The 20,357-nt window shown below is 40.8% G+C and overlaps 1 pseudogene; it reads right to left on the bottom strand.

The window, feature by feature from the left end:
• Positions 1-18,320: 18,320 nt before the first annotated feature.
• LOC110293716 (malate dehydrogenase, mitochondrial pseudogene) lies at positions 18,321-19,219 on the bottom strand (annotated as a pseudogene).
• Between the last annotated feature and the right edge of the window lie 1,138 nt (positions 19,220-20,357).

Raw genomic sequence — 20,357 nt, 5'->3', positions numbered from 1 at the left:
CGGATGTTTTCCTCCTTTCCCTATGAAGTCATTTCTGAGTCATTGACTACTATTATTTATTAAGCAACCACACTGTGTGAACTTCTACTTTTTACTACTCATGTAGTAAAAATGTATTCAGTTTTGCTCTGAATACATCACCTAGGTGTTATTTAACCTTTTAAGACCTATGTTCTTCATCTGTACAAGGCATGATAGTCATCTTAATCTTTTTTTTTTTCTGTTATAAAGAAAAAGAAAAAAGACTGAGTTGCTTATGAACATCAGAAATTTGTTACTGCCAGTCTGGAAGGTGGGGTATGTAAGTTAGGGATGTCAGTGTACTCAATTCTACAGAAAGTTCTCTTCTGTATCTTCCTTACCATATCCTTCATGGTAGAAAGAAAACTAACTAGTTCTGTGACTTCTGAGAGTTCTAATCCCACTAAGAGTTCACAACATTTGTGGTCTAATAACTTACTTCCAGAAGGCTCTGTGACATTATATTGGAGTCAGAGTTTCAATAAAGAATTTGGACATGGGCTTCAAAAGTGTTTAGTGTGTGCCTGACATAGCATAAATATTCAACAAAAGTTCAGGGGAGATGGTGTTCATCTTTACTATTACTATTAAAAATTTATTCTCTTCAGAATTCCCTGCTTTGCTTGAAACAGTGGCACATGCTTAAATCTCAGTATTAAAAAAATATAAGTCAGGAGGATCATGAGCTCCAGACAAGCTGAGGCAGCATTGCAAGTTCAAGGCCTGTCAGAGACACACACATGGTGAGACTCTCAAAAAAGAAAAAGAAAGGAAAGGAAAGGAAAAGGAAAAGGAAAAGGAAAAGGAAAAGGAAAAGGAAAAGGAAAAGGAAAAGGAAAAGGAAAAAAGGAGAAGGAAAAGGAAAAAAAGGAAAAGGAAAAGGAAAAAAGGAAAGGAAGGGAGGAGAGGGGAGGGGAGGGGGAGGAAGGGAAGGGGAGGAGAGAAGGAGCAGCAGGAAGAGGAGAAGGAGGGGGAGGAGGGGGAGGGGGAGGAGAAGAAGAAGAAAAAAGGGAAAAGGGCTGTGGGGGCTCAATCAGTTGTAGTGCACTTGCCTAGCATGTACAGTGCCCTGGGTTCTATCCTGTTTGCTTACAACAACAAAACCTAAAACAAGCCTGATTGATTTGCTTTTGGTGACACCCTTTACAATACACATGTGAATTATGTAAGGTATTATTTTTTAATCTGTAGTATTTTGGTATCAGGCTCCATTACTAGTTTTCATATAGGTAAATTTTCTGTTTACATTATTCTGGGTTTAGAAGGCTGTACTGGTTGGGTTTATATATCAACATGATACAAGTTAAAGTTATTCCTGAAAAGGACCTCAATTGAGAAAATGAATCCAGCAGATTGAGCTGTAAGAACGTCTGAAAGGCATTTTCTTGATTATTGATTGAAGTCGGCAGCCCTGGACCACTGAGGATGGTGCCAACACTGGCCACGTGGTCCTCAGCTGTATAAGAAAGCAGGCTGACCACACCATGAAATGCAGATTCTTCCATTCTCTGTGTTTCAGTTCCTTCCTCCAGGTTAATGTTTGAGCTTCTGCCCTGATATCCCCTCATAATGAACTGTGATTGTCACATGTAAGCCAAACAACCCTTTTCTCCAAGTTGCATTTGGTCATGGTGTTTATCATAATAGAAACCAAAACAGAATAAAGACCCAAGCCTTGTGGACTGCTTTCCAGTTTCTTTGAAAAACATTGGGTTGGGCAGAAAAACAAACAAGCAAATAAACAAATGTCCTCTGGCAATTGCCTCAAGGACACAATTTTTATTTAGATAAAGTATGGGAAAATAATTTATTCACTTATTTTAAACTATTTATGCTATTTATTTTGATTGTATTCTTCTGCCTCCCCCAAGTCCTCTCAATCTACCTGACTTTGTGTACATTTGCCCTCTTTTTTCTCAAAAAAAACCAAAGAAGGAAAAGCAAAAACTAAAAATGAAAGCAAACTAAAATCATCATCATTATCATCATCTTCATCATCAAAAACCCCACCCAAGTAAAACAGGAAAAAAATGAACAAACACAAATCCAAACAAACAAAAAAAAAATTAAGTTGCGTCCTATATTGATCAGCCTCCTCCCAGGCTGGGGGCCTGCCCTGTCCTTACCCAGTGACACTCCACTGCACATACATGATATTCCCTTTCCCAGCAGGTAGGAACAGAAAACAGTATCTTGGACAATAACCTGAGGTCATTTATATCACATGTGAAAGTTTGCATATGATGTATGAAGATCAAATTTCCCATAGCTGACACCCAGGGGCTTCTTTGTGGGACAGTGCACTCCACAAAAGTTCTCCAAAAGGATGATTAAAAGATTTAGAAGGGCTCATCCGGCCGGATCAGCGCCGGGGTAGCAGGAGCACAGGGTTGCCTGACACCCGCCAGCTACCCACGACCCCCGCCACAGGATTTTGGGACTGCTGGTGAGTGGAACACAGCTTCTGCTCCAGTCCAATCACGCGGGACCTGAGACTGCTCTGGTTGGGGAGAGAGAAATCCGGCCTACATAGGGCCACAACCCTCTTCCGGTCAGAAAAGCACCGGGGCAGCTGGGGCGCAGGGACTGCTGACACTCGCCAGCTACCCACAACACCCTCCACAGGATCCTAAGACTTCTGGTGAGTGGAGCACAGCTTCTGCTCCAATCCAATTGCGCGGGACCTGAGACTGCATTAGTTAGGGAAGCAGAAACCAGCCTGAATAGGACCACAGGCCTCATCCGGCTGGATCAGCGCCGGGGTAGCAGGAGCACAGGGTTGCCTGACACCCGCCAGCTACCCACGACCCCCGCCTCAGGATTTTGGGACTGCTGGTGAGTGGAACACAGCTTCTGCTCCAATCCAATTGCGCGGGACCTGAGACTGCATTAGTTAGGGAAGCAGAAACCGGCCTGAGTAGGGCCACAGGCCTCATCCGGCCGGATCAGCACCGGGGTAGCGGGAGCACAGGGTTGCCTGACACCCGCCAGCTACCCACGACCCCCGCCGCAGGATTTTGGGACTGCTGGTGAGTGGAACACAGCTTCTGCTCCAGTCCAATCACACGGGACCTGAGACTGCTCTGGTTGGGGAGAGAGAAATCCGGCCTACATAGGGCCACAACCCTCTTCCAGTCGGAAAAGCACCGGAGCAGCTGGGGGGCAGGGTCTGCTGACACTCGCCAGCTACCCACAACACCCTCCACAGGATCCTAAGACTTCTGGTGAGTGGAGCACAGCTTCTGCTCCAATCCAATTGCGCGGGACCTGAGACTGCATTAGTTAGGGAAGCAGAAACCGGCCTGAGTAGGGCCACAGGCCTCATCCGGCCGGATCACCGCCGGGGTAGCGGGAGCGCAGGGTTGCCTGACACCCGCCAGCTACCCACAACCCCCGACGCAGGATTTTGGGACTGCTGGTGAGTGGAACACAGCTTCTGCTCCAGTCCAATCACACGGGACCTGAGACTGCTCTGGTTGGGGAGAGAGAAATCCGGCCTACATAGGGCCACAACCCTCTTCCGGTCAGAAAAGCACCGGGGCAGCTGGGGCGCAGGGTCGGCTGACACTCACCAGCTACCCACAACACCCACCACAGGATCTTAAGACTTCTGGAGAGTGGAACACAGCTTCTGCTCCAATCCAATTGCACGCGGGACCAGAGACTGCATTAGTTAGGGAAGCAGAAAAACGGCCTGAGTAGGACCACAGGCCTCTTCCGGCTGGACCAGCACCGGGGTACCGTCAGCTACCCACGACCCCCGCCGCAGGATTTAGAGACTGCTGGTGAGTGGAACACAGCTTCTGCTCCAATCTTTAAACAGTGACAACGATAACAACTAACCCCAGAGATTACCAGATGGCGAAAGGTAAACGTAATAATCTTACTAACAGAAACCAAGACCACTCACCATCATCAGAACCCAGCACCCCCACTTCGCCCAGTCCAGGGCACCCCAACACACCGGAAAAGCTAGACACGGATTTAAAAGCATATCTCCTGATGATGATAGAGGACTTCAAGAAGGACTTTAATAACACACTTAAAGAAATGCAGGAGAACACTGCTAAACAGGCAAAAGACAATAAAGAGGAAGCACAAAAATCCCTTAAAGAATTGCAGGAGAACACTGCTAAAGAGTTACAAATCCTTAAAGAAAAACACGATAACATAATCAAACAGGTAGAAGTCCTTACAGAAAAACAGGAAAACACATCCAAACAGATGATGGAAATGAACAAAACCATACTAGACCTAAAAAGGGAAGTAGACACAATAAAGAAAACCCAAAATGAGGCAACACTGGAGATAGAAACCCTAGGAAAGAAATCTGGAACCATAGATACGAGCATCAGCAACAGAATACAAGAGATGGAAGAGAGAATCTCAGGTGGAGAAGATTCCATAGAGAACATCGGCACAACAATCAAGGAAAATGTAAAATGCAAAAAGATCCTAACTCAAAACATCCAAGAAATACAGGACATAACGAGAAGACCAAATCTACGGATAATAGGAGTGGATGAGAATGAAGATTTTCAACTCAAAGGACCAGCAAACATCTTCAACAAAATTATAGAAGAAAACTTCCCAAATCTAAAGAAAGAGATGCCCACGAACATACAAGAAGCCTACAGAACTCCAAATAGACTGGACCAGAAAAGAAATACCTCCCGACACATAATAATCAGAGCAACAAATGCTCTAAATAAAGATAGAATACTAAAAGCAGTAAGAGAAAAAGGCCAAGTAACATATAAAGGCAAGCCTATCAGAATTACACCAGATTTTTCACCAGAGACTATGAAAGCCAGAAGATCCTGGACGGATGTTATACAGACACTAAAAGAACACAAATTCCAGCCCAGGCTACTATACCCAGCCAAACTCTCAATTAACATAGATGGAGAAACCAAAGTATTCCACGACAAAACCAAATTCACACATTATCTCTCCACGAATCCAGCCCTTCAAAGGATAATAACAGAAAAAAACCAATACAAGGACAGGAACCACGCCCTAGAAACAACAAGAAGGTAATCCCTCAACAAACCTAAAAGAAGACAGCCACAAGAACAAAATGCCAACTTTAACAACAAAAATAACAGGAAACAACAATTACTTTTCCTTAATATCTCTTAATATCAATGGACTCAACTCCCCAATAAAAAGACATAGACTAACAAACTGGCTACACAAACAAGACCCAACATTTTGCTGCTTACAGGAAACTCATCTCAGAGAAAAGGATAGACACTACCTCAGAATGAAAGGCTGGAAAACAATTTTCCAAGCAAATGGCATGAAGAAACAAGCTGGAGTAGCCATTCTAATATCTGATAAGATTGACTTCAAACCCAAAGTCATTAAAAAAGACAGGGAGGGACACTTCATACTCATCAAAGGTAAAATCCTCCAAGAGGAACTATCAATCCTGAATATCTATGCTCCAAATACAAAGGCAGCCACATTCATTAAAGAAACTTTAGTAAATCTCAAAGCACACATTGCACCTCATACAATAATAGTGGGAGACTTCAACACACCACTTTCACCAATGGACAGATCATGGAAACAGAAAATAAACAGGGACACAGTGAAACTAAGAGAAATTATGAATCAAATGGATCTGGCAGATATCTACAGAACATTCTATCCTAAAACAAAAGGATATACCTTCTTCTCAGCACCTCATGGTACCTTCTCCAAAATTGACCACATAATTGGTCACAAAGCAGGCCTCAACAGATACAAAAATATTGAAATTGTCCCATGCATCCTATCAGATCACCATGGACTAAGGCTGATCTTCAATAACAAAATAAATAATAGAAAGCCAACCTTCACGTGGAAACTGAACAACACTCTTCTCAATGATACCTTGGTCAAGGAAGGAATAAAGAAAGAAATTAAGGACTTTTTAGAGTTCAATGAAAATGAAGCCACAACATACCCAAACTTATGGGACGCAATGAAAGCATTTCTAAGAGGAAAACTCATAGCTCTGAGTGCCTCCAAAAGGAAACTAGAGAGAGCACACATTAGCAGCTTGACAACACACCTAAAAGCACTAGAACAAAAGGAAGCAAATTCACCCAAGAGGAGTAGACGGCAGGAAATAATCAAACTCAGGGGTGAAATCAACCAAGTGGAAACAAGAAAAACTATTCAAAGAATCAACCAATCAAGGAGCTGGTTCTTTGAGAAAATCAACAAGATAGATAAACCCTTAGCCAGACTCACTAGAGGGCACAGGGAAAGCATCCTAATTAACAAAATCAGAAATGAAAAAGGAGACATAACAACAGATCCTGAAGACATCCAAAACACCATCAGATCCTTCTACCAAAGGCTATACTCAACAAAACTGGAGAACCTGGATGAAATGGAGAAGTTCCTAGACAGATACCAGGTACCAAAGTTGAATCAAGATCAGGTTAATGATCTAAACAGCCCTATATCCCCCAAAGAAATAGAAGCAGTCATTAATAGTCTCCCAACTAAAAAAAGCCCAGGACCAGATGGGTTTAGTGCAGAGTTCTATCAGACCTTCAAAGAAGATCTAATCCCAGTTCTTCACAAACTATTCCACAAAATAGAAACAGAAGGTACTCTACCCAACTCATTCTATGAAGCCACAATTACTCTGATACCTAAACCACAAAAAGACCCAACAAAGATAGAAAACTTCAGACCAATATCCCTTATGAATATTGATGCAAAAATCCTCAATAAAGTTCTTGCTAACCGAATCCAAGAACACATCAAAACAATCATCCATCCTGACCAAGTAGGTTTCATCCCAGGGATGCAGGGATGGTTCAATATACGGAAATCCATCAACGTAATCCAGTATATAAACAAACTCAAAGACAAAAACCACATGGTCATCTCGTTAGATGTGGAAAAAGCATTTGACAAGATCCAACACCCATTCATGATAAAAGTCTTGGAAAGATCAGGAATTCAAGGCCCATACCTAAACATGATAAAAGCAATCTACAGCAAACCAGTAGCCAACATCAAAGTAAATGGTGAGAAGCTTGAAGCAATCCCTCTAAAATCAGGGACTAGACAAGGTTGTCCACTTTCTCCATACCTATTCAACATTGTACTTGAAGTCCTAGCCAGAGCAATTCGACAACAAAAGGAGATCAAAGGGATACAAATTGGAAAAGATGAAGTCAAAATATCACTTTTTGCAGATGATATGATAGTATATATAAGTGACCCTAAAAATTCCACCAGAGAACTCCTAAGCCTGATAATCAGCTTCAGTGAAGTAGCTGGATATAAAATTAACTCAAACAAATCAATGGCCTTTCTCTACACAAAGAATAAACAGGCTGAGAAAGAAATTAGGGAAACAACACCCTTCTCAATAGTCACAAATAATATAAAATATCTTGGCGTGACTCTAACTAAGGAAGTGAAAGATCTGTATAATAAAAACTTCAAGTCTCTGAAGAAAGAAATTATAGAAGATCTCAGAAGATGGAAAGATCTCCCATGCTCATGGATTGGCAGGATCAACATTGTAAAAATGGCTATCTTGCCAAAAGCAATCTACAGATTCAATGCAATCCCCATCAAAATTCCAAATCAATTCTTCAACGAATTAGAAAGTGCAATCTGCAAATTCATCTGGAATAACAAAAAACCTAGGATAGCAAAAACTCTTCTCAAGGATAAAAGAACCTCTGGTGGAATCACCATGCCGGACCTAAAGCTCTACTACAGAGCAATTGTGATAAAAACTGCATGGTACTGGTATAGTGACAGACAAATAGACCAATGGAATAGAATTGAAGACCCAGAAATGAACCCACACACCTATGGTCACTTGATCTTCGACAAGGGAGCTAAAAGCATCCAGTGGAAGAAAGACAGCATTTTCAACAAATGGTGCTGGCACAACTGGTTGTTAACATGTAGAAGAATGCGAATTGATCCATTCCTATCTCCTTGTACTAAGGTCAAGTCTAAGTGGATCAAGGAACTTCACATAAAACCAGAGACACTGAAACTTATAGAGGAGAAAGTGGGGAAAAGCCTTGAAGATATGGGCACAGGGGAAAAATTCCTGAATAGAACAGTAATGGCTTGTGCTGTAAGATCGAGAATTGACAAGTGGGACCTCATGAAACTACAAAGCTTCTGCAAGGCTAAAGACACCATCAATAAGACAAAAAAACCACCAACAGATTGGGAAAGGATCTTCACCTATCCTAAATCAGATAAGGGACTAATATCCAATATATATAAAGAACTCAAGAAGGTGGACTCCAGAAAGTCAAATAACCCCATTAAAAAATGGGGCTCAGAACTGAACAAAGAATTCTCACCTGAGGAATACCGAATGGCAGAGAAGCACCTGAAAAAATGTTCAACATCCTTAATCATCAGGGAAATGCAAATCAAAACAACCCTGAGATTCCACCTCACACCAGTCAGAATGGCTAAGATCAAAAATTCAGGTGACAGCAGATGCTGGCGAGGATGTGGAGAAAGAGGAACACTCCTCCATTGTTGGTGGGATTGCAAGCTTGTACAACCACTCTGGAAATCAGTCTGGCGGTTCCTCAGAAAATTGGACATAGTACTACTGGAGGATCCAGCAATACCTCTCCTGGGCATATATCCAGAAGATGTCCCAACCGGTAAAAAGGACACATGCTCCACTATGTTCATAGCAGCCCTATTTATAATAGCCAGAAGCTGGAAAGAACCCAGATGTCCCTCAACAGAGGAATGGATACAGAAATTATGGTACATTTACACAATGGAGTACTACTCAGCTATTAAAAAGAATGAATTTATGAAATTCCTAGCCAAATGGATGGACCTGGAGGGCATCATCTTGAGTGAAGTAACACAATCACAAAAGAACTCACACAATATGTATTCATTGATAAGTGGATATTAGCCCAAAACTTAGGATACCCAAGATATAAGATACAATTTGATAAACGCATGAAACTCAAGAAGAATGAAGACCAAAGTGTGGACACTGTGCACCTTCTTAGAATTGGGAACAAAACACCCAGGGAAGGAGTTACAGAGACAAAGTTCGTAGCTGTGATGAAAGGATGGACCATTTAGAGACTGCCGTATCCAGGGATCCTTCCCATAATCAGCTTCTAAACGCTGACACCATTGCATACACTAGCAAGATTTTGCTGAAAGGACCCAAATATAGCTGTCTCTTGTGAGATGATGCCGGGGCCTAGCAAACACAGGAGTGGATGTTCACAGTCAGCTATTGGATGTATCACAGGGCTCCCAATGGAGAAGCTAGAGAAAGTACCCAAGGAGCTAAAGGGATCTGCAACCCTATTGTTGGAACAACATGATGTACTAACCAGAACCCTGGAGCTCTTGTCTCTAGCTGCATATGTATCGAAAGATGGCCTAGTCGGCCATCAATGGAAAGAGAGGCCCATTGGACTTGCAAACTTTATATGCCCCAATATAGGGGAATGCCAGGGCCAAAAGAATGGGAATGGGTGGGTAGGGAAGTGGGGGACGCTATGGGGGACTTTTGGGATAGTATTGCAAATGTAATTGAGGAAAATATGTAATAAAAATATTAAAAAAAAAAAAAGAAAAAAAAAGATTTAGAAGGATGAACCAGAGGCGATGACAACATATCTCTTTATTTCTCACACCAGGTTTTTTAATTAATTATTTTATTTCCACTTTACAGATGAAAATATGAAGACCCCCAAGATGCTAAGTGATTTAATCAAGGTCACATGGTCATTTACTTAATTTTAATGAATTTACTCTGGAGTTTTTATGAACACCATGAAATTTATTCTAACATAATTAAACAGTGATTAGGTAGAATGAACTGAACTTGCTTGTACAAAGCAAATTTTCTCATTTTTTAAAAGAAATTGTAAAATATATGTTAACAAAATTGAAAGAATGATATCTAATCTGACCACCTAGAGATTATTGCTTCAAGCATTTTCATGATTAAATAGTAATTCTTATTTTTATAGGAAACTCTTAATCATTCATACTAATTTAAGGGAGAAAACTGGCAGAGAATTTAAAATCATTTATATCTGTATTGTGTGCTTTGGGGAGTAGAAAATTAAACTTTTTGATCATGTTCTGCATGGGCTAATTACTAAAATTACTTTTTCTTCTCGAACTGATCCTAATTCAGAGCAAAGTCCTGGAAGCATTTTAGTGACAGGGGATTAAACATGTGCTGGGGCTAATTTAAGAACTGGAAACTCTACACATGGATAATTAAGATCTGACTGCAGAACAAAAGCTTGTGCATTGTAATGTGGGGGTCTTCCAGCCCTTTAGATGCTTTATCCTCAAAGTAATCCTGAAAGGTAGATTCGATTCAATTTGCTAAGCATCCATGGTGAGATTAACTGCCTCTATAGTGTGCTATAAAATGTCTAGGAAACAATCTGTGATTACAGGGGATAGGCAACCCAGTGAAGGAGACAGCTCAGTTGTACATCCCACTGACTTTAATAATAGTAACAATAGCCATTATAGGTAACATTTATTGAGCACTTGCTTACCTGAGGCCCAGATCTGTTTTAAGCTTCTTAAATGTATTAGCTCCTTTTAGCTTGGTGTAAAGCAGAGTAAGGCAAAGGAAATATTGCACTGGGAGGAGAAGGAGGGAGACAGTCTGAAGTGGGAATTAGGAATGCACAGGGGCAATTGGATCACCTGGAATCAGAGGCTGATAGCACCATCCTTAGGAACCTGGTCACTGAGATCTCTCAGCAGTGCAGGAATGTGATGGCATAGTCAGGAATCCTGGCATACATCTGTTTGTTTTTCTAATTCTCACTGACAATCAGTGACTTCCTCAAAACCCCACTCACAGAATTAGTCTACCAAACATGGAAGACTGATGCTTTCTTCTTAATTTTCGTATAACTAATCTAGCATGAGGAAGTAAAAGGTCATGCTTCAAAAATACTGTTATGATATAAGGGTTAAATATTTCCTTAAAACTATTTATTGAACAGTTAGCTTCTGGCCTACAGTTCTATTGGGACTGCAGAAACTTCTAGAGCTAAGGTCAAAGCAGAAAAATGTTGGGTCATGAAGCATGCTCTGGAAGGATATGTAGGTAACTAAGACCCCAGCCCTCTTTCTCCTCCCTTCTTCTCTCTTCTACCTCTCTTCCCTTTTCCCTTCTCTCCTTCCCTCTTCGTTCCCCATTTTCCTCCATTACACTCTTTCTCCTTCTTTCCTGATCTCCGTGATATAAACTGGGTTTCATCAGATACATTGCAGGCTTCCTTCCCTTCTTCAACTACCTTGGAGCCTCAGGCTATGTTTGTGTTAGCTTGGATTCACAGACAGGAGCCCAGTATAACTGTTCTCTGAGTGGCTCCTCCCAGCAGCTGACCCAAACAATTGCAGAGACCCACAACCAAACATTAGATTGTTTACGATGTCTATGGAAGAGCTGGGGGAAGGGCTGAAGAACTCAGAAGGGACAAGGACTCCACAAGAAGACCATGAGCGTTTACAATGATTTTAGCATAACATTTTGACTGTAGTTTCTTTCCTGTGCTCATTTCTCTAATATTTGCCAGTATCCTCTATAGGGCTGGCTTGATACTTATAAATTCCTGTAGTCTGCATTTATCATGGAAAGTTTTTTTTTTTTTTTTTTTTTTTTTTTTGGTTTTTCAAGACAGGGTTTCTCTGTATAGTCCTGGCTATCCTGGAACTCACTTTGTAGACCAGGCTGGCCTCGAACTCAGAAATCTGCCTGCCTCTGCCTCCCGAGTGCTGGGATTAAAGGCGTGCGCCACCACCGCCCGGCGGTTTTTTTTTTTTTTTTTAATTACAACACAATGCTTTGTTGTTTCTTAGCAGCTATAGTCTTTTACAACTTGAGACATGTCTTTTTGACCACTTTTGACTTTCAAACTTTACCTTGAAAAATCAACTGTTTGACTTGATCTTTCCTTTCATGCAGCTTTCAAAATGCTTTTTTCTGTCATTTTATATATTGAATATTAGATATCAATATGCAAAGGAGAGTATTCTTCTGGTATGACAACTTCATGTTCCTTGTGACTCTTCTACTGAAATAAGTATATCTTTCCCTGGATTTAGGTGCTACATCCACTCCAGTAGTGACTTGCTTGACAGGTTTAGAGACGTGGAAGCAGTCCCAAGGCAAAGAGTTTCACGGAAACTTAGTCTCCTGGAATTGTGGCATTCCATAGCATGTATGCTCCAATTTTGTCCTTGTGAATGGATCTGTGTGCTTCCTTTCAGTATTGTTTTGTTATAGATGCCTCCAAGCAATGACTTGCCAAATACCTAAGCAAAATCAAACTTTGCTTCCTGGCCTTCATCAATGCCCTAGGTAGTCCTTGAGCTGACCCTGGGCTTGGAATTCAGTAAGAATGTTGCCTATTCAGTGACATTCAGAATTGCCTCTAGTATTGTAAGAGAGATAGTGAAAGAAATCAGGTATTACTATCTACTACATAGAGTTAGAAATCTCAGGGCAAGCTTAGCAAAGTAAGTTTAGAATTCTTATTATAGTTATCTATGGCAGACTACATTACTTATTAGTAGAAAGTCCCCCCACACTATCACTTAGAATAAAAGCCAAGTTGCTCCCATATACAGGAATTTACAATGGTTTAGGAAGTAGATCAGGCTGTGGTTTTAGAGTCTTGCATTATTCATGAGAAGTTAGCTAGAGTGGAACTCCCTAATTAGAACCATGACTTGGGCAAGAAAGCCCTTGTCCCAGGAGTGTAAAGACCTCACAACTGGCTTCTAAGACTCCAGCTGATCTTAGATAGAGCTGACTTGGTCTCAGTTGTTTATTGCCCAGTTCCTGCCAGTCTTTGTGTTTACATTCCTCTGTTTTGTGTAGAGTCATTAAGCATCTGTTAAACCTCATTTGTACCTTGCCATTGTGTCACCTAACTTCCCTATTTTCTTCTGTATAAAAAGTTTGATGTTCATTTTGACAAATTACATTCAGATTCAGCACACTCCCTTGTGTCCTGTTTGTCACCCTATTTTCACCGACTCTGTGCCCATCTGTCCGAAACCCTGATTCCCATGGATTGAGGGGGGGCTACTGAGCTGGTCCGTGGCATTTAGGATTTTGTTTTTAAACTTTTTATTGATTCTTCATGAATGTCATATCACACACCCTAATCCCACTCATTTCCCCATCCCTTCAGATCTGTGTTCTGCCAAAGGGGGAAAACAAAAAGAGAGAGAGAAATTAAAAAAAAAAAAAAAAACATATGGCAGGAAAAGCAGTGGTGTGTCAGGGCTTTAAACACTTTTGTTCACACAGCTTTACTTGGAAATGCTCACAGCAATGAGACTTTGTTCCAATGTGAGGCCTATGGCTTCTGCTTTACTATCAATACTGAATCCTCACCAGGAGTCCGTTTGGATATCTTGTTGTTGCCTTTTGTCATAGAGGTCCCAAAACTTTGGATTGGCAGGAATGGCCCCTTCACATGTTCTACCAGTTCACAGATGGGTTAGATGTTGGAGTAGGCCAATTCAGAGCCCTGGATCTGAGTCTGGGTAGAAGCTGAGTTGAGAACCTCAACTGTGCCTTTGACACCAAGGCCAGCTCTCTTGCTTTCCCCTGTGAGGGGTGACATTAGTTCTTCCTCTCATGCTTAGGACAGGCTCTTCTATGCCCATGCCATGAGGGACAGTACTACTGTGCAGTAGGCAACCAGTGAGGAGTGGGGCAAGCTCTCCTCCTCATGCCTTCAGGGCCATTTTTCTCACCTGCCTGCCACACAAGCCAGAAGCAAGGTTGCACAGGGCAGCAACTCTATCCTATCCATGACCCTTCATGGTAAACGAGGGATTTGGGAAATTCTATTCTATTACTTTATTGACATTTTACTTCCTTTTTTATAAGAATTATTTTTCCTATTCTTTGCCCATAATTTAGAGATTTGTCTTTTTATAATATTCCAAATATCTAAAGTGGTCTGGTCATGTGATCTTCTATACATTTTTCATTGGCTTTGGCTGAATGACCTAGTTTTTCTACCTTCTCTTCAAATCCTGATAGTCTGTCCTTCATATAACCCAATCAATTGGTGAGGTTTTCCACAGATTTTTTTTTACTTGTTATATTTTTAATTCCTGGCAATATTTTCATTTAGTTTTTACATTGTTCACTTACCTCTTATTTTCATTACCTTTTTCATACAATATGTTTTTGATCATGGTTTCCTGTTTTCCACCTTCCCCCAGATCATCTCCACATCCCCACCCTCCCAATTCTACATCTTCTTTCTTTCCATCTTTATAAAACAAACAGGCAAACTAAAAGCACACACAAACCAAACTCAAAACAAAATTAACCAAGAAAAAGCACAAGAAACACACAGAAACTGACACACAAAAAAAAGCCATAAAAACACAAAATTAGAAACCATAATACAGAAAAGACCAGTAAGAAAATAAACCCAAAAAAGCAATATGAGACAGAAGTTTATAAGAATACCATTGAGTTCATTTTTTGGTTACTGTTGTTGTTCTTGGCCATCTACTGCTGGGCATGAAGACTACTCTTAAGTGTGGTTAATATAAACTATGAAAGTCCATGTACATTGACCATAGTTTCTTGGTTAGGGATGGGAGATCATGTCCATTTCTCCATGGAATCCTGTCTGATTTGAACCTATACAGGCCTTGTATAAGTCACAGTTCTGTGAGTTTGTATGTTTGTCAATACGATCGTCTATGGGTGACACGATTTACTTGGCATCATTTATCCTCTCTGGCTCTTACAATCTTTCTGCTTCCTCTTTCACATAGCTCACAGAGCCCTGAGAAAACAGATGTAATGAAGAAAGCCCATTTAGAACTAAGTGTTCCAAACTCTCAAACTCTCTGCCCATTGTCAAATTTGAGTTTCTGTGTTTATTCCCAACTACTTCAATAGAAAGATACAGTTTGCTAAACACATAAAACTCAAGAAGAACGAATACCAAAGTGTGGACACTTTGCCCCTTTTTAGAACTGGGAACAAAACATCCATGGAAGGAATTACAGAGACAAAGTTTGGAGCTGTGATGAAAGGATGGACCATCTAGAGACTGCTATATCTGGGGATCCATCCCATAATCAGCTTCCAAACGCTGACTCCATTGCATACACTAGCAAGATTTTGCTGAAAGGACCCAGATATAGCTGTCTCTTGTGAGACTAGGCCGGGGCCTAACAAACACAGATGTGGATGCTCACAGTCAGCTATTGGATGGATCACAGGGCCCCCAATGGAGGAGCTGGAGAAAGTACCCAAGGAACTAAAGGGATCTGCAATCCTATAGGTGGAACAACAATATGAACTAACCAGTACCCCCCGGAGCTCGTATCTCTAGCTGCATATGTATCAGAAGATGGCCTAGTCGGCCATCAGTGGAAAGAGAGGCCCATTGGCCGTGCAAACTCTATATGCCTCAGTACAGGGGAACCCCAGGGCCAAGAAGTGGGAGTGGGTGGTTGGGGGAGTGGGTGGGGGAGCGTGTGGGGGACTTTTGGGATAGCATTGGAATTGTAAATGAAATAAATACCTAATTAAAAAAATTGTTCATGAAAAAAAAAAAAAAAGAAAGTCTCTGTGATCATACCTTAGTGAAGCACTTAAACTATGTGTATAGTGGAATGTTGTTAGGAGTCATTTTATTGCTATGTTCCTTTACCAGAACAATAGCATTTTGTTTCCTCTTTGGTCTATGGCCTATCTAGATTCAGGTTCTTAGCCACTTGAACAGTGTCAGACATGGGTTTCATCTCATGAAATGGGTCTTAAATCCAGTAAGAGAGTGGATGGTTCCTGCCACAAAGTTTATGTCACTATTGTACTAGTAGATCATGTAGAAAGGTCAGTTTTGGAGACCTCAGCATTTATAGCTGGTTTGGTGGTTACCTTTGTCCTCTGGGAGCATGCAGAGTACCTTTGCGTACATTGAGCACTAGTCGGGAGGAGTGAAGCTTCTAGTTAGGCATCATCTTGACTCTCTGTATCCCATGAGATTTGTAAGTGATAGCTTCAGTAACAGGGCCTTGACTTCTGTTTGTGGGGATCAACAAATAGCCTTAGAAATAGCCTGAGTTGCTTGGGGTTTCCACAGGGCATCTTTGGCCAAAAACCCAATTATATATAACCCATTCCTGGAATTGGAAGTTTTATTTGTTAGCAAAAAATTCTAGTTGGAACTTGTCTCCCCAATATTTGGTGATTATATTTAGATTTCTTTCACTTATGTGTGTGTATTATACACACAGAAATATGAAGAAGTTTCGACTGTAGTTGGTTTATATGTGATGCCTCAGATGGACCTTAGTTTCAGTTGTCCTTTCTTATATTCTCTCCCTTACCCGCTACTTCCTTCAGAATACTTGAAGAAATGTTCAACATTCAGAAATGTAAACCCAAACCACTTTCAAGTTTCATCTTATATCAGTCACAATGACTAAGATCAATAAAGATAAATGGCAAATCTTTCTAGTAAGAATGTGAGATACAGGAAACATTCATCCATTGCTAGGGCAGTGGGTGTGTCAACTTGTATAGTCGCTATGGAAATCAGTATGACAATCCTCAGAAAGATGGGATTTGGTCTTCTTCATGATCCAGCTACACCACTCTTGGTAACATATCCAAAGGTCTCTACATCCAACTACAGAGACACTTGCTCATCTATTTGCATCGTTTTTCCATTTATAATATCCAGATATTGGAAACATCCTAGATGTCCAGAGTGGATAATGAAATTGTGGCACATTTATACAATGAAATACTACTCCGCAGTTAAAAAACGAAATCATGAAATGCACAAGTTAATCAATGTAGTCAGAAAAAACTTTCTCCTAAGTGAAGTACCCAGGCCCCAAATGACAAAAATGGTATGTGTTTTCTTGTATGTAGATGTAGCTTTTAAAACTTTTAATAAGCATAACACAATCTGTATAACCACAAGTATAGAGTAAGTTATATTTAGATATACAGTAAGTGACTGAGGGGTGATTTATCAAAGAACCAGAAATAGGATATATAGTTATGGAGGGATGGGATAGAAAGACTGGAACCAAAGGATTAAGCAGATTGAATTCATATATAATGCAGGACTACTTCCACAGGGAAGGGAACATGGTTAGTGAGCTGGGCCCTTCCACACTGATTGCTAAGATAATGCCCCTATAGACTTGCCCACAAACCACTTTAGTAGAGGATCCCTCTTTCCCAGATGACTCTATTTGTTATCAACTTGACAAAGCACTTACAAAGTAAACAAAAAACTAAATAATACACTTTGTCTCTGGTAACTATTATTCTTCAATGACCCCTCATTGTCTGACTCTGTGAGGGTTACCTGAAAAAGTTGTCTGAACTATGTAAAATCTCTTTCTGGGGACAAGTTTCTCCTTAAGCTGGCACCAGGGCTTGTGTTTCCATTTCAGCATGAGACTTTGTAGAAAATTGCCACTCCTCAGGGACCATTGTTGTTTCATTCCTGACATGTTAGTTACACAAGAACAAATGAATAAAGCTGTAACAAAGGATTTGACTAGGGAGTAACCTTAAGGCATATATGTGTACAAAGAAGTTAGCGCAATCATCTATGACAAGAAAATCACGACAAAACTAATATTTACATTGCAACATTGGGGACTAAATTCAATCTGCTACAATAAACATATACTGGATTCAAACAAATAACATTTTCTGTAGCAACATACACACAGTAAACATGTTATTCAATAAATACAGAAAGCATTTTCAGTAATTGTAGCCTCAAGTATAAAATGTATATTGTATACAAATATCAATAAAGCATTATACTTACGGAGCACATTATTGCAAAGGAGATTCTGGTCAGCCTTGGCAAATACATTACTTAAAAATCCAATTCATATGGTCAATATATATAGCATATATTTGGCTATGCCCTGGTCAGTATACAAATTCTCCAGTAATTTGCATTTTTAAAGGTATCTGCACCTTTCATCTGCTAAAGTACTTTTGAGGACAATGGTTTTTCTAATAGGTGAAACTAAAACTGCAGGCTTATAATTCTGTTTAGTGGTTTCTTTCTTTCCTTTTTAAAAGAAAATCAGAGACTGCTTTATTGTCATTATCAACGGACCAGCCATAATTTAAAAGGAATGCTGCTGATGATAAAACACTATCAATCAAAGCAAATTAGACTCTCAAGCGGTTCCAATGACATGATGCTGAATAAGTTAGGATGCTGCTGCTGCTGCTCAAGGCTCAAACCTCTCACTCACTTCATATTCTTGACAAAGTCCTTGCCTTTCTTGATGGAGGCTTTCAACTTGGGGGATGGCCTCAGCAATCATTTTCTCCTCAAAAGGACTGATGTTGCCAATGTCCATGTTCTTCTCCAGGCCCTTTTCCCCACAGCAAGGGTAATAAGAAATAAGTGTACTCTGTCTCTTTGGACTGAACAAAAGAATACTAAAAGACTCCTTCCTTCCCTTTTATGTCGTCCAAGAGGAAGAGGACAAAGCAGACTCCAGCATAAGCCGAGGACAGAGTGGCAGAACCTGCTCCAGTCTTGGCTCCAGTCTTGAGAGATCAGGGGATTATCATCTTCCTGATGTGACCACCAGTGACAGACACATTGACTTGATCTGGATCCAAATCCTTTAGCTCTGCCACAAACATGTTTGCTCTGACTATGGCCAGGGTTACCACATCGAAGATCTGTTGTGATGGAGATGATGGAGTTAACTATGTTGGCAATAATGCAAATCATGGCATCAGGGCAGTGCTTGGCACAGGCATCTGCCAAGGTGGCCACATAGTAGTGTTGGTGTTGTACAGGCCATCCTGTGTTATTCCTGGCTTCCTGGGCACTCCAGCTAGGATGACCACCACATCACAACCTTTTAGGCAATCTGTCAGCTGCTCTGGCCCAAAGTTGCCTTTCACATTTGCTCTGGTCTTGTTGTGATTCAGATCTGCTGTCTCACCAGGTGTGTGAGCAATATTGTAGAGGATCAGGAGGTTGACTAGGGGGCTGTTCTTTAGGAGGAGTGAAAGGGGTTGCCCAATGCCCCTAGAAGTTCTCAGTAGAGATACTTTAGGATTGTTCTGGGTCAAAGTGCTGAAGCTGCAACAGAGAGCATATCCAGCAGGACAGAGGAAAGCAGACAGCATGGCTGGAATGGGTGGGGCACAGGACCTACAGGGGCTGTAGGTAACTCAATAGACACTGGATAAAAAGTCAAAGTTAGACTATTTATTCATTTCATGTGCCTCATAAGTACATTAACTCTGTTCAGAGAGAGACATGTATACATGTGTATGTGATTTGTATACTCTTACTTCCACTCTGTGTGTGCATGTGCACACATAAAACAGTGTGTGTGTGTGTGTGTGTGTAAATTACCAGAATTCTTCATTGAAAATGATGACAACTGATTTTGTATAATTTAACTAGAAAAAGAAACTCTGGGAAGATGGGCGCTGGCTCCCAGACACATGGAAAACCTGCAAATAAAACTTATAAAGGGACAGAGTCAAAGGAGGCAGATTTATAACCAAAATCTTACTGTGTTTGGTGAGGATTCTACAGCAGGTGCTGCCATCTGTATTGGCATTTGTTTGTTTGTTTGTTTGTTTGTTTGTTTGTTTGTTTCTGGAAGCATTATACATGAACCACCACTTCTGACATATCTAGAATTATTTCTATCACTGCCAACTTGAGATTATCAATGTCTAGTCAACCTTCCAGAAGTCAGAGAGAGCCTATTGGCTTTTAATTCCTGAACTGTAGAAGGCAAATCTTTCTGTACATAATTCATACGAGAATGGACTTCCCTATCAAGAAAGAGGTTCAGCTGTGAGTTAAATGAGAGGAAAGGCATCAAGAGCTGCTGCAGTGAAACAGGATGAGGAAAGTGTAACCCCATCTGGGCATGTGACTACTCTCTTCTTGTAAGCCCCATCTCCCCATCTTTTTCTCATGCCCATATCAGCACAGGCAGCTAAGAACATCTGAGAGTGTCTTCCTTTGATTCAAACTATGAAGCATCATCCACAAAGGAAGTCTCTTCCCAACTTACTTTCTTAACAAATCCTTGCTTTCCTTGCACCCTATAAGGATCTTTATACTTTCTTGGGAAGAATAACCTGTTCTCATGCACACCTCAGTTATATAAGTAATAAACTTCTGCAGAGCAGTGATCATCCGTTGCAACTTTGGAAGCAAGCTTGTGTGAAGGGCCATCTACCACAACAGTGATTGTAATACAGAACCAAAGAACAGCAAATACATTGATCCCTGAATCACTGG

Source organism: Mus caroli, unplaced genomic scaffold (assembly GCF_978045245.1).
Source record: "Mus caroli unplaced genomic scaffold, Mus_caroli_1 scaffold_6, whole genome shotgun sequence".
In the NCBI taxonomy this organism is placed as follows: Eukaryota; Metazoa; Chordata; class Mammalia; order Rodentia; family Muridae; genus Mus; species Mus caroli.
This window is presented reverse-complemented; position numbering and strand designations above follow the sequence as displayed.